This window comes from Agelaius phoeniceus, chromosome Z (genome assembly GCF_051311805.1).
Source record: "Agelaius phoeniceus isolate bAgePho1 chromosome Z, bAgePho1.hap1, whole genome shotgun sequence".
In the NCBI taxonomy this organism is placed as follows: domain Eukaryota; kingdom Metazoa; phylum Chordata; class Aves; order Passeriformes; family Icteridae; genus Agelaius; species Agelaius phoeniceus.
The window spans coordinates 15526323-15550477 of record NC_135303.1 but is presented as its reverse complement, the minus strand read 5'-3'; the positions used below and the strand labels follow the sequence as shown (position 1 = coordinate 15550477).

General features: G+C 40.4%; 1 protein-coding gene across 4 annotated transcripts in view; it reads left to right on the top strand.

Moving 5' to 3' along the window:
• Positions 1 to 608: 608 nt before the first annotated feature.
• Positions 609 to 24155, top strand: part of APC (APC regulator of Wnt signaling pathway) — a 93915-nt gene continuing 70368 nt past the window's right edge. For 2 of the 4 annotated variants that reach the window (XM_077171493.1, XM_077171490.1), the window contains exon 1: positions 22489 to 22607. The gene's annotated coding sequence lies outside the window, so the exon portion shown is untranslated. Of the gene's footprint in view, positions 937 to 19041; positions 19120 to 22488; positions 22608 to 24155 lie in introns of those variants that run through there. The other 2 variants (XM_077171491.1, XM_077171492.1) reach the window with 2 other exon arrangements.

Sequence of the window (24155 nt, the reverse complement as noted above, 5' to 3'; positions counted from 1 at the left end):
AACATACCACGAGGGTCCCTCCCCTGGTTTCCTTCAGCTTCCACAGTGCCCGTGGGCACTCTGAGCTTTCCGCCGACATCCCCTCCCACACACACCCGGGAGTTGTTCGCATCCACCCCTCAGCAGGGACATCTGTTTGCTCTCACCCCGGCAGCCTCGGGCTCTCACCGCCCGCCGCTCGGACCGTGCCTCCCCGGCCCGGGTAGCGCAGCCGCAGCCCCGGGAGACTGACCCTGAGGGACCGGCCCCGGGTGACCGATCCCCGATCCTGAGTGAGTGACTCTCCTCGGGGTGACGGGCCCTGTGACAGGGATGAACTCCGGGTGACTGACCCTCCAGGGGTGACTGACCCTCCAGGGGTGACTGACCCTGGATGACCGGTCCCCGGCAGGTGACTGACCCTGGATGGCCGACCCGCACCAGGTGACTGACCCGGAGTGACCGGGCCCGGGTGCTGGACGACCCCCGCACGACCCCGTCGCGCCGCGGCAGGTGCGCGCTCACGGGGCGGGGCAGGGCGCGCCCCCGCGCGTGCGCGCGCCCGCCGCTGCGGGCCCGGGATCGCCGCGGCCGCGCCTGCGCGCGCCCCTCTCCCCTCCCGGACAAGATGGCGGCCGTGGGGGCACCGGCTGGGGGCGGCGAGTGAGGGACGGGGGCGATGCGGCCCCGGCGCCGCGTCTGAGGGAAGGCGGCTGCTGGGCAGGGACAGCGGCAGGGGCTGGGCAGGAGGCGGCCGGGGGTGTCCCGGAGCTCCGCGGCGGGGATGAGGAGCCGAGAAGCAGGGGCAAGGAGCCGGTGAGGAGGGAGCGGGGTTGCTCCGTATGCGCGGCTGGCCGGCGCTCCTCGCCGCCCCGGAGTCGGGGCGTAGCTCGGCGGTCCGGCGGGGGCGTCGGAGGAACCGCGGCGGCTCTGGCGGGGGCAGAGGAAGGCGAGCAGGTGAGTGCCGGGAGCGGGATGAGCCCTCGGGGCGCTGCCCCCGTCCGGTCCAGTGCGTGTCACTCGAAGCCCGTGCAGCAGCTTTGCTTTGCTTTCATTTTTTTTAATTTTATTTTGCGGTAGCGCGATGTAATTTGACATCACCTAGTGGTTTGGTCCTTCAAAATAAGTCTGAAAGCATTCAGGTACTCCATAGCTAGAATACTCCTGGAGTATGAAGGCTGCGTCTTAGGAAGAGCTGAAGCGCTCTCTCCTGTGAAAAGATACTTAAAAGCCTTGACCTCCAAAAACCATAGTTAAAAACTCCACTATTAAACGAGTAATTAACCTCGAAACTCTGTGTTAAGAGGTTTTGTTTCTTCTGTTACGTGCCCTCTGACCTCCGGTGATGAAGGGTGGCTGTGTACAGGTGTCTCTGACCACAGCCTCAGATTCTGTAGTCGTTTTAGCCTTAGCAGCCATTCACAGCTTCAGAATTGGCTGGATGTAAAGCAAAATAGCTCAGATTTCTGTAAACATCAGACATCGTTTAGTAAGTGCAGAGGAATGAAGATTCCGGTGTACTAAACTGACTTATTTGTTTGCTGCTGCCTTGCATGTCCCCTCCCAGCTATAAACAATATAATGGTGCTGACCTGTAGAGCTGTAAGACAGGCCTTTTGTTAAGGCTGTCACAGAAACTTCTAACTTTTTGAAAAAATAAAACATAATTCTGCAGAATCTGTTTTCATGTAGTTGCTTCTACCAGCTACTGGTTGAACTAGAGGAGATAGTTTTGTGTACAGGTGGAGAAGCACAGGTTTGCAAACTTTGCTTCAGAAGTACTGCTAACATTTTGTTAAGTTAAGGCTACATCAAGAGTTAAGTGAGATTAGGTCATTAATTGAAATGCATAGAAACAGAACCTTTTCCTCTCCAGGTGCTATAATATTACCTTTTTAAGCTGACTTTAAAAAAGCTTGTATGCCAGATGGGTTTGTCCAATCCTAAGCACTCAAGAAATATTGAAGTGGACATCATGAGATCATTGTTATGCTTCAGCTTCAACTTCCTTGATATGTTTTTTTCCTTTAGTTAGAATGAAGACTATTTATAGCGTAATTGTGCCCATTGACAAAGGCCTTTCATGTACTTTCTCTCCTTAGATGCTTTAGGTGTCAAAAAAGTATAATACTTGGTTAGAGGTGTATATGTACTCGGTTGCATAAAGGAGAAAAAAAGATTGTGGACTGCCATATGGTGATCTAGTTACTGAATTACTGTTTTTCATTTCTAAGAAATACAATGAGAAACTCTGCTGAGCGTAAAACATGTATTACAGCCTGCCTTGTTTATGCACATCCCCCATGCAATGAAACCCATGCTCAGATGTGTCAAGTGTTGGTACCCAGAAATCTGTTGCGCAAAATATTCCCCACGTAACTGACATCACAAATACACAAATGCAATTTTTCTGGAACATACAACAGATACCATCAGCAGTATGCTATGCCACTGTATGCATAGAGTTTGTGATACTGTTTTGGTTTGTATTAATGCTAAACTAGTAGCTGTTGACCCTAACAAACACCTGCATTTTGTATTTGCAGTATCTCAAGTATGCTTTATACACAAAAATATATATTTTATGTCTAAAACTCAGTGTAGGAATTTACTTTTCATAAATACTTTCAGGTTATTTTTAGAATCTCTTCTATCTAGATAACCTCTAGAGTAAGGCAGTTATATCTCTCTGTCACTGTATTTAAAACTAAACAGCTTAGTTCCTCAATCCTGTCATGATTGAGAAAGAAAATTTTGATTTGGCTCACTTTATCTTGGCTAAACTCTAAAAATTCCTTCTTTCTGCACAAGCAAAACAGGTTGAATTGGTTTTTAATGGTTAACTTTTGTAGTGTCTTTCAAACAACTCAATAACAATAAACAGAATTATTCACACAGGTGTCAGATGTATGCTTTTGGAAATATTAGCAAGCTGTTCTGAAGTATCATGAATGCACAAAACACCATGGAGGAAAGGCTGAGGGAGCAGGGCCTGTTTTTAGTCTGGACAAGACCAGAATCACATCAATGTCTGTAGGTGTCTGAGGGAAGGGTGTCAAGGGAATAGAGCCAGACTCTTCTCCGTGGTGCTGAGCAATAGGAAAAGAGGAATGGGCAGAAACTGATGTGCAGGAAGTTCCACCAGAATATGAGGAAGAACTTCTTTGTGCAGATGATCACACACTGGGACAGATTTCACAGAGAGTCTGCGGAGTCTCCCTCGTTGGAGATATTCCAGAACCTGGACGCAGTTCTGAGCAATGTGCTCTAGGATGACCCTGCTTAAGTAGAGAGGTGGGACCATTTGAGCTACTGTGTCCCTTCTGCCCTTACACATCCTGTGAGTGGGAAGTGAAAAGACACCACTGATTTAGGGTAGTATTCATCTTGTCTCTACTTCTACAACTTCTCAGAAGTTGTTCCATAGCATTGTACAGTAGAAATCTGTTAAGTCTGTGGTCTTCAATCACACTTACCTAAAATTCAGTGTAGGAATCTTTTGGGTTTTGTGTTGTGCCTCATATTCTTCTTTGAGTTATCTCAGTATAATTTGGACATTAGAAAGCAGTATGTAGTTATTTTATATCAAGTTACCATGTTTTCACAGTATGGTTTTAGTAACTTACCAGATATTGATACAATAAGCAATCATTTAGCTTCTAGGTAATGGACTTGGTTAATAAAATACAGACTTTTAAACTTTTAATGGAGGTATCAGTATTACATATGTTAAAAGAAAAAAGTGTCAGGATTATTTTGTGATCACTGGAGTGTATTTGGATACATTGAAGTGTATCTCCCATTGTAAGTTTAAAAATGTATGTATGAAACATACTGAATGAATGTATGTGAACTCTGCTGGGAAATAGTTGTAACTCATTTTTCAGTGAGTCTTCTAATTGTTTGCTGTTCAAACTTATATTATTTTCATAATCCTTTTTTTACCAGTATTGGTAAAGTAAAACCCCTATTACTTCATAGCCATACCTCTTACACCCTTCAGATTAACATACCCAATTTAAAAAGTTTCAGTACTGTTTCAAACTGTTCGGATTTTGGTTCTAATCAACTTGAATTATCACTACAAATACAACTTTGGATAAAATAGTGTTAAAAATAACTATGATGGTTATTTCAGCAGCAAATCATGGTGTGCTGTCATAGAACATGAGCTGTTGCCTCATTGCTGTTCAGTTTTAGTTGAAAGGTAACATTGAGTTGCATCAGTTGTAGCTGGGTGATAAAGCTACTGGGCAGTGCGCATTTCCTCAATATTCTACTTCAATTTAACAGGGATAATGAAGGATAGGGGAGAGGTATGTGGTTGGAAGAAAGGTTAAAAAGATAATACTTGTTTGGACTTGGTATCTCCATGTGCTACTCTGACACTACCACTGATACTGCTTGCTGGTCATGGTCACAAAGATAGTATATGCTAATTTGAACCAACTGCCAAAGAGTAATTGGGTTCATGAGCATGTTCATTTGTGTCTTAAAGCAGTCATTCTTTATTAAATATTAGTCATCTCTAGTGGAAATAACACATTTTAGAAGCATTAATTCTTTTTGAGATCAGAGAGAATGCATTTTGCCATTACTTCCACATGGATTTTAAGAAGATAAGAAATAAAATTCAGTAGACAAGACTATGGTCTGAATATGTAAATACAGTTGTATTACAGGACAAGTAGTTTGATTTCTCTATGGAGATGTTAAACTAAAGCATTGAAGTTTAAGTAGCAATAGCATTTTGATATGGCTTTCATAGGTGTAGTATTATTCTTTGGGGGTGTGTTTTAACCCTAAGCTGATAGAACATTAATCAGTAATGGAAGAAGAAACCTTATTCAGGCAGACTTTTATTTTCAAAATAAAAACAATTTATGCTGTGCAAAATAGTATAGTGATGCCACTCTTAATACAGTGATTTTTTGAAGCTACGAACTTTATATTCTTACCCTATAACAGAATTTTGGTGGCATAGTCAAACATTACTTAATACTTAGCTTTTCACACATATATTAAATTGTTGGAGTGAAAGTTGCTTATTTTTCTGGAAATCAGATACCAATAAAAAGCTCTTACTTTTGCTGTTAATGGTATGATTGTTGGCTGCTCTAAATAGAAACTGCAATGTGCTGAGTTTCACGAGGCTGAGTTTGGCTTTTAGTAGATTGGCCTTTTTTTGTAGTAACTGGCATGTGGAGGGAACTGGAAGGAAACTAGGACTTCTCATTGTTGTGTGACAAGAGTGCAAAGAAATCATGAAAGCATAAATTGTGTGAGTTGGCTTTCCCTTTATTAATGGAAAAAGGTTCTCAGGATCACATGAGCTTTTTCTCTTCTCTGAAACCCCTGCTATGGAGAGTCCACATTGCTGCTGTTCTTTTTAAAGAACCTCTTTAGAAGAAGCCAAGAATCTCTTTAGAGCTAAGCAATATATTTTCTTACAGAATAGTGTTAAAAAGTCCAATTTAACACATTTTACTTAGGTGTGTGAAGCAAATATGCCTACTTCATCTCATTCTCTCACTTTAAGTGAAATAAGTCATAAAACTCAGTGTAGTACTTGGCTGTGCTTTGCTATTTCTTGGAATAACATTTAAATTTGTTTGCATACTATAAGTTCAAATTCAGCTGATGAAGGAGAAGCATTTCCCTCAAGCTCCTACTGGCTTGTGTTACAGACTCAGCTGGAGTTTGTGGGCTGAGGACTCTGTGTGGGTAGTGAGGTGACTTCTGATTCAGGTTTGCCAAGCTGACCTCAGTGCCAGGGCAGGCCATGGAGCAAATTGTGCTGAGTGCCATATGTCTGCAGGATGGCCAGGGATCAGGCCCTGCCTGCCTGGGATCCTGGCATGGATTTATGAAAGGCAGGTCTGGCTTCACCAGCCTGGTCTTCTATGACAGTGTCACCTGCTTGGTGGCTGAGGGAAGGGCTGTGGCTGTTGCCTGCCTGGACTCTGGTAAAGCCTTTGGCACCATCTCGCACAGCATTCTCCTGGAGAAACTGGCTGCTCATGGCTTCAACAGCTGCGGTGTCTGGGTGAAAAACTGTCTGGACACCTGGACCCTGGGAGTGGTGATGAATGGAGTTACGTCCAGCTGGTGGCTCAGAGTTCCCCAGGGTCCAGTGTTGGGACCAGTCCTGTTGAATGGAGTGTTCCCTCAGTCAGTCTGCAGACAACACTACGTTGGGCAGGAGTGTTGATCTGCCAGAGAACAGGAAAGATCTGCAGAGGGATCAGAACAGGTTGGATCAGTGGGTGAGGCCAACGGCCTGAGGTTTAAAAAGAGCAAATGCACAGTCCTGCCTTGGGTCATAACAACTCCTACAGCTCTACAGGCTGGAAAACTGCCCTGTGGGAAAAGAGGGGAGCTGGTCAGGAGGAGCTGAAGATGAGGCAGCGTGTGGCCAGGTGGCCAAGAAGGCCCAGGGCATGGTGGCCTGTGTCAGCAGCAGTGGGGCAGCAGGAGCAGGGCAGTGAGCGTGGCCCTGTGCTGGGCAGCGCTGGGGCCACAGCTGCAGTGCTGGGTGCACTTGTGGGCCCCTGGGCAGCAGAAAGTCCTTGAGGGGCTGCAGCGTGTGTAGAGGAGGGAATGGAGCTGGGGAAGGGAGTGGAGCACGAATCAAATGAGGAGCAGTTGAGGGGGCTGTGGGTGTGTAATCTGGAGAAAAGGAGGCTTAATGGTAACTGTATTGCTCCTTACAACTGCCTGAGAGGAAGTTGTAGTGAGGACATTGTTTCAGTCTGGTAACAAATGATAGGACAAGAGGAAACAGGGTACACCAGGGGAAGCTTAGGTTTGATATTAAGGAAAATTTCTTCACCAAAAGGGTCGTCAAGCATTGGAGGAGGCTGCCAGGGGAAGTTATGGAATATCACAAACTGGTAGAAAAAGTTACCATTTCCAGCTTCCTGGAGGTACTTAAAAGACATGTAGCTGTGGCACTTAGGGACATGGTTTAGTGAGTGATGTCTTGGCAGTGTCATTGGTGTTCATGATCTTCAGGGTCTTTTCCAACCTAAATGATTCTTTAATCCTAAAAAATGGCAAATGAATGCCTGAGTAAACGTGTCAGGATAGAATTTTTTGCTGAAGTGGATTCCTGCTCCTCATTTTGGTTTGTCTTCTAACATCTGAATTGTTTGGTTTTGGGGTTTGTGATTTTAGTGTATATTGTTTTGTAACTGTTTTTGGTAATATAGAAAGGTAAGAGTGTGAATAAAAATACCATACTGGTTATAGAAATAAGAAATGAGATTCCAACATAGAGGTGAAAATTAAGAGTACTGTAAGATTAAATGTATCCATATAATTTCAGTGGATATTACCCATCATCATTGTCTTGCAAGACTTTTTTTGTGCAGAAGCTGTGTGAATATCTTTGGTCACAGACTTCATGTTCAGATATATACAGAATGGATCTGTACACAAGCAGTATTCCATGTTGCTGCTTGTGTTATGCTTGGAGAAACAGAATAAACTTCAGAGTGATAGAAGCAAATTGTTACTACATCAAAATTATTATAAGGAATTTGTCCAATCTACTTGTTATATGTCATGTGGCTTCGTGTTGGAATAATTCAGTGGAAACTCCAGTGTGTTACTAGAAATGAAGAAACACGGCATGTAGTGTACTGAGATCTTTGTTGTGATAAGTGTTTCTTGCTTTTGGGTTTTATAGTTAATAGGTTTTTATAAGTCGTTTTGTAATAAATTTGTGTCCTTCTCAGCTGGGATAGAGTTGCAGACTCTTTCTTCTCTACAATTCATTACACAAGTCGTTACAAAGACGGTTTTCCTGATTGCTGTAGGTAGTTGTTTCTCGGTGTGCATAGAAAGCTCTTGCTTGAAACTGATCTCTGTTCTCAGAAATTATTCATTTGCCAAGTAGCAGAGTTTGATGAAACTAATACTGTTTTTCATGTGACTCCTTGGTTTCTCTTAATTAAAACTTACAACTACAAAAAAAGCTAGTGCTGCAGAGAAAGGGAAAATTTAGGCAAGTTTATAGCTAGACCTCTATTTCAGTGTTTTTATTTGCAGGGAGGAGAAGGGGAAGGTTTAGTTATTGCTGGCAGCAGAGACCTGCTTACACAGTCTGTTAAAAAGCAGTCATATATGCTATTACAAGAGGACTGCCTATCAAAATCGCTTTTTGCACAGGTATGCGGGCTCTTTGTTATACAAGAGGATAATACTTTTTTCACAGATAGTGTGTACAAATTACTAAAATACTGAACATACATTTTAGAAAGTCTTGCTGCATAGTTAACATTAATTAAACTTTGGCTATGTTTTGAAGCATATGCAAGATGGAATGGGAAGGAAAGCTACCATGTTGATACCTACTTTGAGACATTGGAATTTAGTGGCTTGGAGAGTACACTGGTTTAGTTTGTAATTTTTTTAGAAGTATTCTTTGTTTCAGACTTGTTATTGGAATAGACTCTCCAACCAGTTTGTTAGGTTAGGATGTCAACATTAGTCAGTTTGCTGAGTGCATGGGGATAGCTCCACCCAACATCCGCACCCATTGTCAGAACTTTTCACTACGCATTGTAGCAAAGAAATGAATGTTCATTGTCTATAAATAGGGTAATTATCTTCATTAATTAGTGTTCTGTCTTCCATTGGTTATTGTTTTCTTGCTTCTCATCCTAATTAGCCCACCTTTTCACTCATTTTATTATCTTTATCCCAGAAAGAGAGGGTTTCAATACAATTGCTGAATTTTCTTTGTTACTTTCTTGTTTTAGAGTTTTGCAAAATGTCCTTGTGGTCCATAAATTCTGTTTTCCTTGTGTCCAGTTTCAGCAGTAGATCTCTGTCCCAGGCTTTGTTAACCTCCTCCTAGGACTGAGATCACTGAAGCTTATCCAGGTTAATTGGAGTTGGTTTAGAAGAGTTTCACTAATTTTCCCAAACTCTGTTCCCACAACAGCAGGCTATGACAAACCTCGCTAAATTCTGGCTACAGTGACAGATGACAGAGCAGAAATTTACACTACTTATAATTAATGAAAACAATAAATTAGAAAAGTTAATTAAAACAATTAATTAGAAAAGTTATTGGGAAAGTTATATCATTAACTAAGCACATATGGTACAAAACTAAGCATTAGTCCTGGCTAGGGATCAAACATTATTTTGTGAAGGTTATAAGAATTTTCCAACATTTTCCTGCACTGCTACATAGACTCTTTTTTTAAAAAAATATAACTTTGTATGGAAACAAACATAGTAACAGGACTGTCCTGTAATTGACTAGCTGTAGGGAAAGCATTTTGTGAGGCTGTGGTATAAGAATTTGAGCAGGTATGTTCATGTTCTACAAGAAGCAGTCATGCTGCTTATCCATCATAGACGGTCATGGTTTCTTCTACTATTGTGATATACCAACCACTTTTATTTTCATTTTCTTTCTATTGGAAACATTGAAACATTCAGTTGTTGCTGATAATCGAAATACTTAAAATGCTTCTTAAGTACTTTTATCAGACAATCTCTTAGTTTTATTAAGTTGTATTTGTGTGTACAGTGTCTGAATAAAAATACTGAGTTCCTCAGCTGTTCCTCTTGGACACAGGTCATAGTAGCACTGTCTTTGTAGTTCTAAATTCAGATGCAAGTCTTGCAAATAACTTCCACTTTGTCTCAAGTCGCTGACATCTTAGTGTCATACTGCTACTGTCCATCTTGGTTAGTGCTGCTCAGATTTCATGTGTCTTCTCCATGGTTACTTGTTTCCAAAACACCATCCTAATATTTGATGTGTTTTGAAAATACACATTGAAAGTACTTTTTTCTGTGTTGCAAAGTCTTTTGGTAATCATATTGATCTGGATGGTTGGTCATGTTGGTCTTTACTATTCAAAAAAGTGTAAGCTTGTTCTCAGGACCAGAAATTTGGTATGCCTTCATTTGTTAGCTTTTTCATGCAATTAATAGTGAGTTCTAGTGCCCAACAGTTTGAAACATTGTCAGAAGTCTACTTATTGTCTTTTAAGGGTCCAAGTGGGTGACCTTTGCACTGCTTATAGCCTATTTAGTAAGAAATACTTTTCCTGTAGCTGATGCAGTTCCTGATTTGAAATTTTGGTATTCTGTACAAACTTGCTTATTTCAGTGAAAACGCTGGCCATCTTACCATTTTGCTGTTTAGTTAAAGCTTCAAGTACATAAGTAGAGACTTCATTTTCATGACAAAGGGAAATCAGCTTTCATTCTGAAAGAAAAGTTTGTACTTTCAGGCCTGTGCCGGGTGCCCTTCCAGCACCCCTAATGCTTGCCCAAAGGAAAGAGTGTCTCTTATCCTCATGTTTAGAGATTCTTTGAGTGAAAAATTCCAATTTATGATGGGCAAAGCATAGAGCATAAAGGGCTAAGTAGCTGTGCTGCTTCTACTGCAGTAGAAGCGATACCAGACCAAAATCGTCTTGAACTCCTCAATACTTTTTTTTTTTCTTTTGGAGGTGGGGGGGGGGCATTGGGGTTTTTTTGTTGTGTCCTTTAGAATTCAGCTATGTTGTGGAGGGAGAGATACAGGTACTTGAGTTAGACATTCTACAAAGAAAATGCTGTGTATGCCTTGAATAATGGGATTTCTGGAGTTAAATGCCTGCCTCTTCTCACTGAGATTTTTTGCAAAGTCTGTATTTTTTGCTCAGAAAGATCTACATTTAAGATCCCTATTCTTTCTAAGCTGTTTCTCAAGAATTTGCAATCCAAGGGCTCAAGTAAAGTCTCCTTGATTACTCTGTATTAGTCGTGAAAGACTTGGATGTGGAATGAAGTTTGGGTAAAATTGTTGGCTATCAGCAGGTGGTGTACAACAAAAATAACGGCCGTGTAGCATCTGCTATACACCAGGATCTAGACCAATTTAAAAAAAAAGATGATTATGTTACAATTTACTTACTTCTGTCATCAAAAATGCATTTGTCAGCAGTTTTGGAGTAAATGCTTCAGTGCCAGTAACCCTGATGCTACAATTGTCACCTGTCATTGCTGAGGAGATACTGTCAGCAGGTAGTGCTAAAATACCTGAGATTCCAAGGTTAGCAAATCCAGTATATGATCATATATCCTTCCACACAGTTACTTTTTAACATAAAATTAAACTGATTTTTAAAAATAATTTTTTAGTATACTAAAAATTTTGTTTACAGACTTTATAAATACCAAAATTAAAAACAACTGAATACTTCCCAATTTCTTTATATACCTGTTTCTTTAATCATTCTTGGTACCAATTTTCCTTCTCCTCTGTATTTTAGCAGAATTACTGTATTAGGGTTTTTTTCCATGGTATTCAAATTGTTCAACTGCAAGCATTTCATTGTATAGGACTCTAATTTTAGCCCATTGTAGTGAAGCAGTGACTCGGTTTCCACAAAAGCAGGGAAAAAAACCTTACGGAATGCATGCAAATGATTTCTAGTATTTGTTCTAGCATTTTTCTACTTCTTGATTTGTTATTTCAGTGAAAACTGCAGGTGTAAATTAGAAATACGAGGTGAAAAAGGGCACTGTGATTTTTCTTTCTTTCCAGATACAGCTTATTTGTTTGTATGTATTGTTATATACATTAATGACTTTTTAGAAATCTGATGTACTGAACATGTCTTGGGGGAGAAATGACAACATAGAATAATGATACTTAATTCACATGTGTAAGTGTATAAATATGTTCAGAGTGAGTTCTAGAAAGGTTTAAGAACAGGGCATAGCTTGGAATCAATTAAACAGTTTTAATTAAGTCAATCGTTTTGCTTTTTTTTCCCTTTTTTCACTTGATTGTCTCTTACATTTCATACAGAGTACCAAGAAGCACAAAGTATGCCCAAGTACCAATTCATATACATATATGGTATATGATTACATTTTTGTCCTATAACATCTTTGTTAATTTAACATGTATACGTTGTAAATCTATATCCTTGCATTCAGTTAGATTCATTCCACTGTTGTGTTAATGCATGCCAGTGCAATCAAGTAGCCAGAATATTACGAGGCTTCTTTTTAGTTAATATAAGACTAATGGGATGTTTGAATTGGCATGGAATTAGGTCTCTGACAAAAGCTTTAGATGCCAGTCCAAGTGATGGCTTGCTAATTAAATGTCTAAATGTCATTAAGACCTTGAGAACTAGGCTTGATTCATAAAGCTTTTTCCAAAAAAATGTTTCAAGTGCTGAAAGCTGAAAAGAATTAATTGAATGGAGAAAGAGAACCAGTCTTCCTCTAAAACCAGTGGATTTGTGTATTGCTTTGTTTTCTTTGAAAGAGTAGTTGTCCATACATGACTGTCTTTATACTGTTCCAAATCACTCTCTCAATTTTACTTGTGAGCAAGATGTCCAGGTCTTTTTTTTCCACAAGTGAAATAGTGCCCAGAATGATGTAAAGCTACTGAAGAATCCATGTGACAGTCTGGTATGCATGCAGTCAGGAAGACCTGAAACTAGTTGTAGTGACAAAGCCTGGTTGTAATTCACTGTTTTCTTATTTAGAAAACAGTGGTTTTCTAAATCTCAGGTTTAGAATATTTTAACTTGTTCAGAAAATACTGGGAGATGTGTCTACCTTCAGGGTACCCATGCTGCTGTGGCTGTTTTATTTTTGCTCTCTGCCAGTGTATTAACTCTTGTCTTAAAGTCAACTGCTCTGAATATGAGTGGCTTTGGAAGGTACTTATCTGTTACTTCCTTAGCCAGTGTCTGTTGTTTGAAAATTTTCTGACTAGTGACGTGGAAGTGATGGAGTTCTTTAGAATGCCAAGTAATTGTTAGTGTGGGCAGTTTGCCACCTGGTTCACTGTTTGAAGAAGAGCTGTCTGTTTTCTTCAATCTGTGTTCCTTTTAAGTTTAGTGTACCATTTCTGAACATGGATGGATAGTACTTTTCATCATTCTTGCCTCTGTTCGGAATTTTCTAAGTTCTAAATATAATTATATTGCTTCTGTTTTCTAGAAGCCCCATAAGCTTCAGAACTGCTTTATGTTATGGAAACCTCAAATCCTTAAAAAGACACTGGTTTTGTGCTAAAACAATTCTGCTGTTCAAAGCCCGTGGTGCAGAGCACTACCAGGCCCTTGGACTGGGCAATAAGGTTGTCATGAGCCTCATTACCAGCACTTGCTGGGAGCATTTGCTCCTTGGAGGAAGGAGGAGCAAAAGCCAGTAAATAGCAGAGCACCAGGAAAAGTGTCAGCTAGGTGTAGACTAGAAGGCCCCTGCTCTTATAGCTCACTCAGTGAAGTCATGCTGTGACTCCAGCCTTTCCTGGAAGTGCTTGGACATTGTGGAGTCACACGTGCTATCCCACCCTTCTGTGTGGTGGGTGCACATCTGGGCACACAGAGCCAGTTCTGGTCGAGTCACTCATCCAGGTGACTTTAGTCACACCTGTGTGTGATAATGTGAGGAATGAGTGCCATGACATGAATGTGGAACAAAATTCCCAGTGTCCAGTCACAAGATGGGGCAAAAAAAAATCAAGTAAAGCAGAAAAATAAAGAAGTGAGACTGGACAACAGGTCATTCATAGTCTTGAATAAGAAAATTTCAATTACTGCCTATTGTGTTTCTGGAGAACGACTTTGGTTTTCTGTTTGAGTGACAGAAGGGATTTTGTCAATGGCATGGGATCTCTCCTATTGTTTCTTCCTTGTTAGAACAAGTATTACCTACTGTGAAGATTTCTGCCTTTCTCTTGCCACCTGGGGTAATTAGCTTACAAAATTAACTCCTTCAGTGTTGTGGGAAGTACTTAAAATTTTTGAGCTCTCAGTTTACCTTAATTTTCAGGCATTAAGTTTCCTTGCAAGACTACTCTATTTGGATTTTTTCTTTGTGTAGAAAGAATGTATTATGTTTGTTTACCAGAGTTTTCTTGAGATTGCTCAGTTTACTTGAGTTTGCAAGACACACTTTAAACTTGAATAGTTTGAATTTTATCATTGAAATGTTACAAATTACTTCTGGCAAGGGATTCTGTACTTGATTAGAAATATATACATTTATAAAGAGTCATGGATCTGTGAAATGCAAACCCATGCTGAGAAGGACTGTTTGTGTCAAATATGACTAAAGGCTGGTGTTCTAACTGACTTGTCCTGGAGATTTTTGAAAATACAGTCTTTTCATTTAAGATTGAAGTATTTGGGTTATGTATTAGGAGGAAGAGTAGTCCTCTAGTACACTTAGTGATGGGGAGCTTTTATAAGTATTGTTGTGATTAACTAAAATTTTTCCGTCTCATATCCATAAGGATTGAAATCTAAGATGCGAAGTACACCAGTAATGTTAGTTTTAAATTGTTACATTTTAATCTGACTGTTTCTGCAGAGTTACAACAATGTATACTTCAATCATGCATTTCTATTATGGATTCTAAGATTTAGTGCATGTAATTTAAGTATTTTGGTTGAGTAGCTGGTGACCTTGAATTCAAACTGGGAAGAGAAACTGGAATTGAAGTATGTATTCTATCTAGATCAAGAAATTCCTTCCTTCTCAGTTTTTTTGACAAACTTAAATGTGTTTTTTCAGCTCTTTTGCTCCACTGATGCTTTATTTGTTCTGGGCATGGATATCAGTCCTTTTCTTCAGTTGCTTTTTCCCAGTACTGTACTGAAGTAACTTGGGTAGTGATAAATTTTCAGTAGTAGCTGTCTCAGATGGTGGTTTTGTTACTTTGGAGATGCATGGTAATTTCTAAGATGATGAATGGCCCAAAGAAAGAGCAGTTTTGTGTGACTCCTAAAAATGTGGATCACAGAGCACTGTTGCTACATGTGTAGAGCTTGGTACTGGAAGCAGCTTGCCTGAAAATACAATGAATATTTCAAATTTGCATTCCTTTTCTACTCCACAGATAGACCAATTTAAAAAAAGTATTCATGCTGCTTGAATACTAGGCAGAGCAGCTTATGCTTGAATTTTTACCCCCTGTTGGCTATTCAGTAAGCTGGACCTTCATTTTTAGGAGAATATATCATAAGATATTACAGATTTCTTAGACTTTTATTAAAACACTTCCCTCTCCAATCAAAGGAAAAAATCTTTCCCCCCTCTTTAGTGTTACTGAAATTAAGATTTAGAGATATCATTCATTCAAAGCCCCAACAAAAGAATGTAACTCCTAGCACCCACACCAGCAACACATATTTTGAATTGAGGTTATGTATTTTTAACTTTCAATAAACTGACTAAACAATGTGCCAAATGAGGAGGGAAAAAAATTAGTATGCTGCCATTGCCTAGAGGATTGTGTAATGGCAATTCCCTAAGGGAGTGAGACCCAAATCATCCAATGACACATTTTTATGGTGAATAAATAAGCTGAAGCGAGTAAAAATGCTTCCAAAACAAAAGCTAACCCAAAAATATGACATGAATCATTATTTGTAGTGATTAATATTGCAGTGAGCAGAAAAACTACATGTTGGCCAGGTGTCTTGGAGGGTTGTGCTACCTGAGAGCACAAGTCCATTCTTGTCCTGGTTTTCAGCAGAGATAGAGTTAATTTTCTTCTTTCTGCAGGAATGCTGCCTCCCACAGCAGCTGATCTTTGCATGCACAGAAATCAATTAATGGTGAAGTTCCGTATTGGTCCTGAGAAATGAGCTGGGGGATTTTCTTTCTTAACCTTACCAAGCAATCAGCTCGATCTTGGTGGTGTGAGACTTGATTATAATTGTTCCAAGACCTTATGAGTATATGCACACTGCAAGGAATTAAATTCTGAATTAACTGAATAATAAACTTTCATGTATTTCGGACCTGCAGTGGATTCCAGCACTTTTCAGTGTGATCCTTACATTAGAGGCTGTAGAACAGTAAAAATTGGTATTTTTTTAAATACCTAGTCTCAACTTGTGGGCTTAATTCCTACTGAACTTCTGTGATTTGATTAACTGCAGTAATGTTGAGAAATTAATTTCCAGTTTGTCTGATCTGTGCTGATGGATCTCTTTAAACTTGTGACACTTAAAAATATTTTCAGTATACAGTGATAAAAAACAGCCTACCTTTTTCTAAACCAGCTAAGTTGTACTCCTTAAACCATACAGCATAAATCTTCCTTGACAAGCCATTTTTATTTGTGGTCTTTTTTCAAACTCCCTAGTAATTACTTTTATGTACTGAAATGTGGAATTTTTTTATATATCTGAGTATGATGTATGTGTCCTCAGATTCTTTGCCAGCACTTTATCTTGTAAATGATAGTTTTTCTAGATTGATTTGATACAGTTGTCCTGTTGTAGCTAAGAGCCTCTAAGGCTTGAGCCTTAATTTTAATGTTCAAAAGATTATAATTATGGTGAAAGAACTCACAGCCATGACTTAGCAAGATCTTTGTGTTTCTAGATGTTGTCACAGCCTTTCTTAATGCAGTAGGTTTTAAGAAACTTGTGTCTAGCTGGAACTTTTTTAATCTTAGCAGACTTGGCGAATGGTCATGGTTAATGTATGTTTTTTGGAAAAGGTCATTGCTTACAGGACTCCACAAAAATTTACTTTCCCTCCTTTTCAATACCATTGGCAAAAAATGTGTTGATGACCTTTAGCTAAATAGATGACCTTCAGCTAACTGATTTATTACCACTAAAATGTCAGAATGCTTACAAGAAATCAGCTCTTGCATTAAGAACATCTGGTTCAAACCAAACAAAGGGAGGACTGAAAAAAAGATTGTGAAGAAAAAGGTAAATATTCTACTGATAGAGCTTCCATTTGTCAGAGTGGTGTAGAATTCTGGGATGCTCCTGGGCACTATAAAGCTTACATAACCATGTAGCATCCATCTTTTAGCAGGGACCTCTGTCAACCACAGTGTAACAAGAAACTGAATCTAACCATCCACTTGCACATGCAGCCATCCATGTGTCATGCGAGTACTGTGACTTCTTATGGTTAATGCTGAGTATGAAGAAGCAGCAAAACAGGGGTTTATCTTGCAATCCAGGCCACTGCAAGTAAGTGTTCCAAGTCTGCACTCAGAGCAGATCTGCCATCAGACAGATCCAGAGTCTGAGACTTCCCAAGAAACATGGGAAAATATACTGTTTTTTATCTTTCTTTAAACATATTTTTCTAGTCTATGGCCCCAATGGAGAAAAGATAAAAAGTATGTATTATTGAAAAAAGACCTCTGGGAATAATCTTCCATCTGAAAAATAATCAGCAGAGAATCCCTGAGGTATGCTGACCAAGGGCTTTTATATTGAAGGCCAATATTGAAGTTCAGCCTTCAATACTATTAACAGACTACTGAAACAGAATTACAGATGGGCTAAAAGGTGCAATTACAAGTTTTCAAATTCGCCAGATAAGAAGTTGGAATGAGTGTGTTGGCACATACCAACACAGCCTGGTCAGTGGGCTAAGCTACACTTGAAAGTCAGCTCTTTATCTGATCACTGTGAACTCACTTTCTGCAGATTACAGACAAAGATTCCTAGCTCACATCTCTAAAATGAGCTTCCAAATCTCTTCAAAAGTTGAGCCACTTAGTGGATTGAATAAGCACTATCAATGAAGCAAGAAGTGAAAATTACAATATGCAGATACAGTAAACTACCTAACAAGCCTGAAAGAGCTACAGCAGAGGAAATGAAGTGATATAATGCCAGAATAGTGTGATGTTCTTAATTAGTGGAGGAGGAAATCATAGGTAATGTGACACAAAGTTTTGTCAGGTGGTGTTTATTATGTAGCTGAGATAGAAGAGTGGATGGTGAAATACAGTGGATTAATGGTTTTCTAAACAAACTCTTCATTATTGCTTTACTGTTTTTAGAAAATGTGACTAATATTGCAGCCTGGGCTATGGCTCCACACTAGAGCTAACAGATGTGAGGAAGGAAGCAGTATTTCTCCTTGGTTTTTTGTTGGTTTTTTTTTTTTTTTTTAATTTAGAGCAAGAAAGCTTCATGCAGATGGAAAAACTTAGTGAGAGGGAAGAAAGTATGAGTGGGAGATGCTCCAGAGAGCAGACTACTTCTGGACAAAAGTTAGGAATTGGCAAACAGTAGAGAGCATTAAATACTAAAGGATTTAAAGAGCAAGTAATGTATTTCTGTACTTCTGACTTAGTTATGAAATAACTAAACAGCATGCATTTTCTGCTTTTCTCATTTAGCTTATGGTACATATCTGTGGGGTAATTAATTGACCCCACAGACAAGGAAAGACAGACCTTGTCATAGCTTGTGGAAAAATCTTCTGAAGTTCAGGAACTGGTAGCACAGCTTCCTGGGGAAAAAAAAAAAAAAACCAACATCCCAACATCTAATTTTATACATTAGTATAGTAAAAAATCTGTTCTCAGTACAGAAAATTCCTGGTTTGTAGGACTACTGCATATGTTCTGGATGATGCATTGGGAACAATGACAGAGTTATTTTCTTCATTCTTTATTCATGTGCATGAGAAAGGCAGTCCTTTAGGTTCTTGATCCTCAGGAAAACTTCTGATGACCTTTCTAGTGCTCATAGTTGGAAGTTCCTATAGTTGGGGAAATAATATGCAATATAGGTGAGAGAATTTTGATGGAGAAAGCAGGGCTACAGCTCTTAATGGCCAAAACAGTGATACTCATGCCAATGAGAGCAAGTTATGAGTTTTCTCAAGTGAATATATACAAACTTTCACTGGTCCTGGTCCCATGGTAAGGACAGACCTCAGAGGAAACCTGGTCTTTGTGTGGTAGTGGGAGACATGAATGTATCTTCACATACTGAAGAAAATAAGAAACAAAGAGAATGTTTGGCTTCATTGATTTTTTTTTTTCCCCATGTAAACTTGAAAGACACAAGACAACCTTTGGTTACAGCAGCTGCTAAATTTGTCATCAAGTCTTGTGTTGAGATAAAAACTTTGGTCTATGTAAAACAGATATGAAATGTCTTCAGTTTATTTTGTTAATGAAATCTATGAAGTACAATCTTTCTAAAAAGTGCAGTCTAATACAAGTCAATGCCTAAATCTTGCACTAGAAAATTCTGAAGGCAAGATCTCAGCAGCACTATTGTTTTACATTTGCAGGCAATGCCAGAACAGTTCTTGGCACCAGAGGGAGAATTTAGTTCATTACCCAACCACTCCCTGCCCAGGGTTTCTGAGGTAGGTAGTTCTGTGCATGTTCAATGACTAATAATGAAATATCAATCACTTTAAATATATTAAGTAGTGAAAAGCTTCTACAGAGAAGAGTATTGCTGCAGAGGGTGAGGCTGCAAAGGTTGAAAGAATTACCATTTATGAGCCAGCTATCTAAAACCAGAAAACCTCTTGAAATTTCTTTTGTAGCAGTCGTGATTTTATGTGGCAAATAGATACTTTGGGGAATGTACCTTATGTTTTTAAAAATTTAGACCTTAACCTACTCTGAGATTCTAATTAGCACTACTTAGTAGTGGGTTGTAACAGTTAATGACAATTTCATTTGGTCACAAAATATATTTTTATAAATGCAGTGGGAAACACCATAGAGATTGCGTCAAAAATTGCGTAAAAATACTGCTGATTCCATTTCTGAGCCCAAATTCCCATCTGACTGTTTGAGAATGCTGGGCTGAGTAGGCTGCAGGGAATTTGTCCAAAATCATAGAAGTAATTTGAAACTGAACAGGTATCTTTAGATAGTAAAGTTTTTGCCCTTTGGATTTGGTAGCTTACATGGATTCATGCAGAGATTTGAGTCTTCTGATAGATTTAAAAGAGTGGGTTTATGTAATATCTTGCAGGTATTGCTAAGTCTGTCTTGTTAATGGTTTCTTTCAAGGAATGAAAAAGTCATCTTGTTCCATCTGCCAGATAGGAAATAACTAGCCAAAAATAAACTTAGTCTAAAGACTTTTTCCTGTAAAATTCCTTTCTTTTTTCCTGAGAGCCTGACCCTTTTTTTTTTTTTTTCTCAAACAGTGTTTCGTTGGTATCAGTTTTATTAAGAAAATCCATCACTGCACATAGAAAGCAGTTTTTGAGGGAATATATTCACCTGTATGGCAGTGGTTTGACACCACTGAAAGATGCAATCTGGGAAGGGTCAAAGCATGCTGTTCATTAGACTGAATTTGACTTAATACTGGATATTGCTGCAGAGGCAAGTACATGTGACACAGACACAGGTCATGTTTATGAAATCATAACAGAATGGGCATTACAATGAGGGAGGAAGGGAAGGCTTTTTCCCTCCCACTCAGCTGTCATCTTGGCATAAAGCATTAAAGAATTTGTGTTTCTGCTTGTTCTGCAAATAAATGTGGGACTTCAGGCTACAGAATAGTGAATTTGCTCAGGTTGTGACTCCCAGACTCAAAAAGTATTAACGAGTACCAGGTGTAGCAAAATCTTTTCATGTAGTGGGAACTACAGTTAGTTTTTCAGAGCTGCAGAAAATGAACTATGGTGTGTGTAAATAAATACATTATGTAGCCTTCCATCTTTAGTACACCTGGTATGGGTTCTAGAAAATTACTTCTCAAAGCTTAGTTTTTCACTTTTAAGTATGGAATTTAGTTTTAAAGTACCAAGTATTTCAGTTTCTTTGATTCTCTGGTGTAATCTTTGCACACATCGTCGTTCCTGGCTGTGTGGCACTTGCCACTTCTGAACACTTGCCACTCTTCAGGTTTAAAACTATTACTGGAGTGTCCTGGTTTGTTATTAAGCTACAACTCCTATTGCAACAATTTGCGAACTGATAATGAAGGTGTTGAGTGGTGTCTGTATTTGTTTGTATGTACGCTTGTATGTACGCTTGAATGTATGCTTATACTAACGTAAAGAATTTTGGGATGGAGAGAGCTTCACAATAACAACTGAGAGCATTTTGGTTTGCTCTTCTGAGGGGTGGAGCAGTGGTGTACATCACTAAGATATCAAGTAAGATGGCATTAGGTCGAATGACTAGCTAGGTTCTAAAATTTGAACTGTTAAGAGTACCGTGACAATTTGTTACAGTAGGATAGGATAAACTTGGTTGCTGTGAAATGGAATCAAGTGGATCATAAACCACCATAAACCATAGGATGTCAATGATTACTGTAATTAATAGAAGCTTTAGAGCAAAAAAATCATAAAGCCTGGAACACTCTTAACTAATGGCCCACTTAACTTTGGCTTAAAGTGTTTTACCATAACAGCTGGAGTGACAGTACCTCTGCAGTTAGCCTGAGTGATGAAGTTATAGAGAATTTTGTGCTAAAGTGTCCTGAAGATAGCAGATGACGTGTCACACGTCTTAATTGTGAAAGGTTTGATAAAAGGTAATCTGGTAAAGGGCATCTTTCCTGAGTGTGGATTGTTGCCTTCTCTGATTGGAAAAAGGAGGTATGAGGAAACAGCTGAAATAAAATTAGTAGCATTTAAGTAATGTGTGGTGCAATTGCTCGCATGCATGCACAGGCGTGCCAGTGCCTTTAATTTAATCTCATCCCAACCACGAGGTCCTACATGTTTGCTTGTCTCATGCAAATCAAAAAGATTATTATAAGCCGAATGAAGGATTATAAGAAGGCATATCAGAACATATGTTTTTAATGAGTTACCTATCCTTATGTCCCCTTGTATAAGCATACAATGCCATAATTTATGTAACAGACCACAGGGAAGGGCATTGTTCTGCTCTAGGTGGGGAACCACTGCACCTTTTCAGATGTCTTCTATTGTGCCCTGTTTTGTTGAGATGGGTTGCAGTGCTCATAAATCTATTCCTGAATCATTCTAGGGGATTTAAAAGGTTTAATACTGTGCTGTTTCTGCAAAGCTGACTTTGATATAAAAGTTTTTTTAAAAGATTCCTATAGTACCTGCTATATAGATAATTGTTTTATAAAATGAAAAACATAGCTGAAATACGGCTTGATTTCTGCTGTCTTTTGGATTTCATTAGTGTGCTTCTGTGAGATTTTAAGTCATCCTCATGAACACATTGTTACATCCTTACCCTTGGCGAGAGATAATTTCTGAAAGGAGATTATAAAATAGTTTCATAAATTGATTTCTTTCATAAATTCATTTGTCTTTTAGATTTTTTTTTCCCAACTGGTACTTAATGTTCTGATTTAACATCGCTTAAATGTTAAATATATTTGATTTGTTATTAAGCTACCAAGTAGCAGTAACAACTTCATATCTGAAAAGCACATGGAAACAATGTTTTACTGAACCGCAGAGAAATCTGAGATGCCCTTGAAGGACACGCTTCCTTCTACCTTTTTAATAAGCAATGTCTCAATTTATTTCTGGGTGAGCTGTGCCAGCTTTAATGCTACTACACGCAGAACCTCGTTTCATTTCTACATGGAAAGAGTTAAATGTTGTGTTTCGGCGGGCGGGTTGAGAGGCAGCGGTGCGGCCCGGGCGGGTTTGCGCGGCGCGGGTTCGGTGTCCGGGCGCTCGGGCAGCGCTGGGGCCGCGCCCGGGGCCGCGCGCGAAGCTCCGCCCGGGGCGGGGCGGGGCGAGGGCGGCCGCGCGCGCCATTGGCTGCGCCGCACGTGACCCGCGGGGCCGCGCCGTGCGCGCGGCGCTGGCACAGCCGGTGGCGCGGGCGGGGCCGGGCGCTGGCGCTGGCGCGGGGATGGAGGCGCGGCGGCCGCGGCCATGGGGTGAGTGCGGCGGCGGCTTCCCGCGCGGGCGAGGCTCACCGCGCCCGGAACGGGCAAGGGTAGCGGGGAGGAAGCTGTTTCGCGGGTTTAAAAAAAAAAAAAAAAAAAAAAAAAAAAAAAAAAAAAAAAAGGCAACCCCTCTCCCCCCGAAAACCAAAAAGAAAAACCGAAAAACCGGGGGTGCGCGAAAGGGCTTTCGCGCGGCGGGGAAGGGAGCTCCGGAGCCGCGAGGACGGGCGGGCGGGCGCGGCGGGGCGCCGCCGCGGGCGGGACCGAGCGCAGTGCGCCGCGCCGGCCGGAGGCACAAAGCCCTGCGCAGCCCCTGCGCGGGCTCCGGGGCCGGGAGGAACGGGAGGAGGAGGGGGAGCGGCGGCGGGCAGGCGTCTCGGTGCGGGTAGAGCCGTGGAGAGGTGCTCCTCGCGGGGCGGCGAGGCGCTGCCCGCGGGTGGCACCGGCCCGGCTTTGTTAGGGACGGGCGGCGGCGGCGCCTCCGCTGCCGCAGCGCGGGGGACGCGCGGGTGGGCGGCCGGCGGGAGCGCTCGGGGGGCAGCGCTGCGCCCTCAGCGCGCCCTGGGATCCGCTGACTTCTCACAGATTGATTTAACATCACAAAGAGGTGCTTGGGTCCGCGACTTAACCTGAATGCTGTGGGAAATCTTAATAAATTATGTATGAAGCAGTGGGTCCTTTCTTCCCCTTTGTCAGATACGCAGCTTTTATGCTAGTAATTAGGTCATTGCTAGCAGAGCGCTTCTTGCTTTTGCAAAAATGTGTGGCGATTTTTGGAGGACACATATATCATTTCATCCTATTCGGGTTTCTTGTCAAGATACGGAATTCTTCCTATCGATTCACATGGAGGACCTTGTCTGTGGGCTGTAAGGGGCATTTTTCGTTTGATTGGATTTTCTTCAGAGGACCAGTAGGGCCCGGTTTTGACTTGATTTGGAGAGTCATACCCTGAAAAATGCCTCTTAAAAGCATACCAAGAAACACACAGCTTCTTAGTGTGCAGAGAAGTATTTTCAGTAAATTTCAGTGCATACGTGAATAGCACGATATAGATCTATTTCCGTTTTTAAGTACTTCTTCCACGCTTTGCTGTTTGTTCTGTTGAAAATGCTTCTTAATTTTTTTTCCCTACTGTCTTTTTACCATTTGGTTAATTTTTTCTGTTATCTAATACAGGTAATAGATTTATGAGTATTTTGTCAAGATTATAGTTCTTTGAAAATGTACGTAAGCATGTATACTGAAAGCCATTTCCTGGAACCAAACTCTTCTGTATTTTTAAGGAGACTTGAAGTAACTATAAAAAGCTCATCTCCTCAGTTCTGTTAAATACAGTGATGGGCAAAAAAGGTTTGATAATGAAAAGCATCAGTTTAAATACCTGCTTTATACATGCCCTCAAAACATTTTCTATACATACATCATTATTTTTAGAATCATGAATCTGCTGTTTTATCACTTACAGAGGCTTTGGATAATATTACATCTTAAAACATCACTTGAGAACTTACTGTTTGGAATAACTGGTTTCAAGAG